This window comes from Grammomys surdaster, unplaced genomic scaffold (genome assembly GCF_004785775.1).
Source record: "Grammomys surdaster isolate TR1022 unplaced genomic scaffold, NIH_TR_1.0 270, whole genome shotgun sequence".
Taxonomy (NCBI): domain Eukaryota; kingdom Metazoa; phylum Chordata; class Mammalia; order Rodentia; family Muridae; genus Grammomys; species Grammomys surdaster.
This window is the reverse complement of record NW_021604711.1, coordinates 2,860,177-2,865,849: the sequence shown is the minus strand read 5'-3', so window position 1 is coordinate 2,865,849 and position 5,673 is coordinate 2,860,177. Positions and strand designations below refer to the sequence as shown.

Below are 5,673 nucleotides of genomic sequence, written 5' to 3'. Positions count from 1 at the left end.
CTCTCCCATGATATCCAGGTGAGGGGTGAAGCTGGTTCTGCACTGCTCTCAGACATCAACTTGTCCTCAGACAGCAGCCCAGACTAGGAATGTCCACCTGACGTTTGGTGGTAACAGACTCTTGCTATTGCAGGGCCATGGACACAGACTTGGCTCCCCGTGGCAGCACAGGCCAGGACCCCACCATGGTTCCAGGTGGCATCAATATTCACAACAGGCTGATCCTTACTGTCTTCGAGTCTCCAGTTCTCCCTCTCTTCATTGTGCCCACATCCTCTGTTTCTCTTTCTCTTTCATTTCACCACCACTTACTTTCTCCTTTTAGTGGCACCCAGAGTCTCTGAGTGTCTGGGGTAATCTCAGAAGTGCTATGCCCTGCTTCTGCATCATGACACTGGGCAGGGGTCATCTTGGGCATGGTCTGCCTCCAAGCTCCTCCCCCAGGCTTGTGCAGTGCTGGACAAGTCGTCTCAGGCAAGCTTCCTGTCTGGGCCAAATGGCACTTGTCTGGTGGTCGTCTCAGGCTCACTCCTTGCCCAGGCCACCCGAGTGGCCCCATGTGAGGGTCATCTGTCTTAGGCTCACTTCTGCCTGGGCCCCAGGGTCCCAGGTAGTTTTCTTCTAGTCTCCAGCTTGCTCCACACCCTGGGAGCCCATCCAGGCCTGCATAGTGACAAACTGGTCTTCTCAGGGATTTTTTCTTCAGGAAGTGTTAGGCTACTAATCATTCAGATGTTCACAGATCAGAACACTGGACATGGACATAACCTCTCTCTCCTCTGCCACCTACTGATGCACATGTGACACAGCAGCATGAAATGGTTAATGGGGCAGATTAGAAATGCTTTTAAATAGCTGTTTTGAATTGTATATTGTACTGTTGTTACCTATAAATCCTCTGTCATAGAATACCAATATTCTTCCCTTCTCTCTGGCTGTAGCTTTGTAAGTGACCATACTCCTCTCCTTTCCCCCTTCCCCCTGGGAACCACTGCTCATCAAGCCTATACTCTCAGAGTTTTTTAAATTCCACATCTGAGCTGAACAATGTAGCACCTGTTTCTGTCTCTGAGCCTGCTTTACTTCACTTTTGATTAGAATTTCCAGTTATACTCAGTATGCAGAGGCAGGTGGATCTCTGTGAGTTCGAGGCCAGCCTAGAGAGCGAGTTCCAGGATAGCCAGGGCTACACAGAGGAATCCTGTCTCAAAAAAAAAAAAAAAAAAAAAGATTTCCAGTTACCTCCGAGTTGTTGCCAGCAGCAGATACTGTTCTCTATCCAGCAGGACAGTGTCCCAGTGTCTTCTCATCCACTGACCCATCAGTGGGCACCTTGTTTGATTACAAATCTTCTTCACTGAGAAGAGGGCTGCAGGAAGCACGGAAGTGTTGATGCTTTTGTTGAACTTATTTAGTTTCTTTTTGGAAAGTACAGAATAATAGGATTATTGTATGTTCAGGTACTTCCATTTTAAATTTCCTTAGGAATAGTTCCCCAATTTCTGTGTTAATTTACATTTCTACAGACAGTCTATGAGTGCTTCCTTATAGTTTACATTTGAAATGCTCCCTAAAGTTCATATACAGGGAGTTTTATCTTCAATTCAGCAATATTTAGGTGGGAAGTCTGAAATGAGATTGGGTCATAAGGATGATGACCTTATGGTTATGGTCGGGGTTAGCCTAACGGAGTAACCCGATGGACTTTTGGGAAACATGGTTTTGGAGGAATTTGGTGTGACTGAAGGTGTATGTTGTTCCTGGCCCCTCTTTCTCTTTCTAGTCCTCATCATCATGAGCTAAGTGGCTTTGATCAACCATGCACTCAGCCAAAATGTTAAGAATAGTTACAGGACCCAAGCAATGTAATAAAATGTAGTACGGATTAAAAGTGCAAGTAAGCCAATCACCCATCACTGTAGTACTGTTTCAAAGCATTCTATAAAATGTACAAAAATATGTTCATCATATACCTGCCTTTGTACACCATATACCTGTCTTGACGTCTTTGTGGACATTCATTTTTGTCTACTTGAGGACAGTCACTCTCCCTCTACTGTGTAGTCCAAATTGACCTTGAATAATTTTGCCTTGGCTTCCTGAGTGTCTGGATTGTTGGCATGCATTATGCCCAGCCCTAGAGAGATATTTAAAATACTTATTTAACTAAGAAGACTTTCAGATGAAAAGTAAGACTGTAAGCCTGGTAGATGAAAACCAGGTTTGCTTATGGGCTTAGCTAGAGAAATTTCTCTAAAATTAAATAATACCAAAATTATGCTTCCTAAGCTTAATAAATATGTAGTAACACACAAATACACACACACACACACACACACACTAAACAGAGGACCTTAAATTAACCTAGAGTATCTTTCTAATTTAACCCAAGTTTGACAACTTTTCCCAGTTTCCCTAAGCCCAGGCTTCTGGCGCTGCTCTCAATGTTAATGAGCCAAAGGTCTTATGTTGCAAACAATTAAGGACAGTGTTTGTTTTTCTGTTTGGCTTATTTCACTTTACCTTGTGTTACCCTAATCCAGCCATGATGTCACAAATGGTAGAATTTCAGTTTTAGGGAGGAATACTAACCCATCTTGTATACTGCCACCTTTTCTTCCTCTGTTTTCCCCTTGATGAGTGCTCACTTCCCCTTGATGAATGCTGTACTCTCTTGACTAGTCTAGTAATGAACATGAGTGGGCAGGCATCTCTGCTACACTCTGGCTTCTAACATTTGGGCACAGTGGACAGAGCTGCTGATTGTTGAGCAGAAGGTGGCTTGGAGGGTCATCTAAGATGTCTACATCATGAACTGTACAAGTGTTTGAGATGATGAATAGATGGTTTGACTCTTGTCATTCCACATTATATGTAGAAATCACAACATCATGTTCTATGCCATAAATATGTAGACCTGCAATTCCTATAGATAAAAAATATGAACTATGTGGAAAATGGTGTCATGTGACTTAATGGTTTCAACTGTGTAGTCTTTAATTTTTCTCAACCTACTTTTAATAATGATTTTTAACTGTTTTTTTTAAGTATTTATTTTATGTGAGTACACTGTAGCTGTCTTCAGACACACCAGAAGATGGCATCAGATCCCATTACAGATGGTTGTGAACCACCATGTGGTTGCTGGGAATATAAACTCAGGACCTCTGGAAGAGCAGTCAGTGCTCTTAACCGCTGGCTTAACCATCTCTCCAGCCCTGATTTTTAAATGCTTTAACCTCTCTTCTAGTCCATTACTCACCAGAGGTAGTGGAAAAGAACCATTATTAGGATTACAAGGGCAGTGGACCTGTTTAGAAGTTGTTCTTTGGATCAAATCTCATCTGTGTTGTCAGGAAATCAGCAGTTTGCAAATACTACACAAATGTACCAGCAGTCCAGTTTGGTAGCATTGGGATAGCAAACACAAATCAGCAGTGGTGGCACGACCTAGCTGAGACCAGGCCTCAGCCGAATTGAGTTAGCAGGAGGGACCAGGACTCCGAGGGATACCAGGAGAAGTTCTTTGACTTGCCTTTCTCAGTGAATCCATGTGAGACCAAGAAGAGTTGCAAAGCTAGCTATGCAAGCAAGCTAAACCCGTCACTGTTCACTGAGTCCTGTTTATACTCCTTCCAAACATCACGTGTCCTCCACATGTCTTGCCTCAGCACATGAGTCTGTCTTAGCAAGACTCCACATGAGTGTGTGTCAGCTGACATTACTCTGCTAATCGACCGGGGTCGGAGGAAGTGTCAAGAAGCTGTAGAAACCTCTCTAGAAGATTTTTGGTGTGTTTCTCTCTATGGCTTCCTGACAAATGGAGCTCAACAATGCATGTAAGCAAACCAAGAAATGTGTGTCATTAGCAAAGAATCCTTCATCACGTGTCCTTTCACGTGTTTGCTTTAGCAAAACATCCTTTCACCTGTGTCCACTTCAGCAAAACGTTCCTTCACGTGTTTCCGAAGAAACCAGAAGTTTCCACTTCACAAGGGTCTCATTCAAAAATATGGGTGAAACTGATTGAGAAGTGGCTAAGTAGGCGTCCTTTGCCCTAACTCTTTCACATGTCTAATCTAAAACATACAAAGATGACTCTCCTGTTGCTTCCTGTTCTGATCACTTACTTCCATAAGTCATGAGGCTGGAAAGGAAATAGCTGGGGAGGGGCGTGCTGTTCTTTGTTATTTCTATCTCTCTAGTTTGTCATTCACCTCGTTTAAATATTAACTGTGCTCTTAGCTATTGTTTACTTACTGTGCCAAGGGCAGTGTTTGACATCCAGCTCTAACGGGCACACAGCCTAGTGAATTCCACTGTCTGTTACAGGCATGGCAATCTCATGGAGTAAATTCATTACAGTACCTGTGATGTGCCGTGTTTATCTGTTTTCTTTGAACTCCAGGTTTGCCTAGGTGTTTTTGATGCTTCTGGAATACTGTAGCTGTTTCTTTCTTCAATCACAAAGTTCAAAAGCACTTCAAACACTCAGCTCAGGGTTTACCTCTCCCGCCACTTCAATCGCTAGCTGTCTGTGGAGGGAAGACTGCCTTTAGGGTTCTGTTCTTCAAGTCCACTGTGAGTGCTCTTCAAGTTTAAAGCATTACAGAGGCTGTGGGGACACCACATCTGTGAAGCTACAGACCCTGTCTCTACAAGGACACCTTCCTTACCTCCCACCTTGTGTTGAAACACAAAAGCCGTTTTGAGTATTTGTTCTAGGGGCTTTAGTACTGTGAGCAGAAAATTCTATATTATTGTTTCAAAACCCCACTGAATCTCTGTGTATTTGGGGGAGATTGTTTGCTTTGGGGATGCAGAATGTAGATTTCACAATTATAGCATGAATGGAGTGATGATAGAAATGAGAAAACTCACTCAGCCCTCGTGCTCTGAGGCAGCTGTTTAATGAGTGAACCAAGTTTATTTTGGCAGCATCTAAAAACTATGTAAAATGTAAAGCTACAATTTATGAGATTTTTATTTATTTATTTATTTATTTTTGGTTTTTTGAGACAGAGTTTCTCTGTGTAGCCTTATTTTTATTTATATGCGTGTGTGTGTGTGTGTGTGTGTGTGTGTGTGTGTGTAACATGAGCACAGGATGCCTCTGGAAAAGCAGCAAGTGATATTAATTATTGAGTCATTCCTCCAATGACTTAGTGAGGTCATTTTTTTTTCATAGTTCAGTCATTCTCCTAGAGATTTTGTAGAGCCAAGGAAGTGTTTGATTCTATAAAACAAACAAACAAACAAACAACCCAGATAGGAGCCAATCTGATGGAACTCACAGCAGGATCTTTAGTCTATTTGAGTAAGCTTGGGACTCCCAATGTGCCGCTGTCATGCAGGACAGTTTTGGTGGTGGGGGAGCCTGGAATATCTATCAGGGCAAGGTTTTATAGTAAGCAGCAAGTGGGGGGTAAGTGTGTAAGCATCTAATTGGAAAGCTATCATGGCCTTTAACATAACTGGCTGGTGCTGAGTATCATAAACTTAATTTCTGCTTCCCTCGGCATTGGTGTTGTTAGGCAGGGGGTTGGCTTGTAACTGGGGTGTGCAGGTTTGTTGGGGGAATAACCTGGAGATGCTGGTCTTGTTGGGGATTAGCCTAGATACTGAAGCTAGGCTCAAGTTTTGTTGGAGGGCAACTTGGAAACTAATGCCTGT

General features: G+C 42.8%; 1 non-coding gene across 1 annotated transcript; it reads right to left on the bottom strand.

The window, feature by feature from the left end:
* Nucleotides 1-708: 708 nt before the first annotated feature.
* LOC114628695 lies at nt 709-835 on the bottom strand. Its single transcript, XR_003712516.1, has one exon. It is a non-coding gene; the product is annotated as a small nucleolar RNA SNORA17 (small nucleolar RNA).
* Between the last annotated feature and the right edge of the window lie 4,838 nt (nt 836-5,673).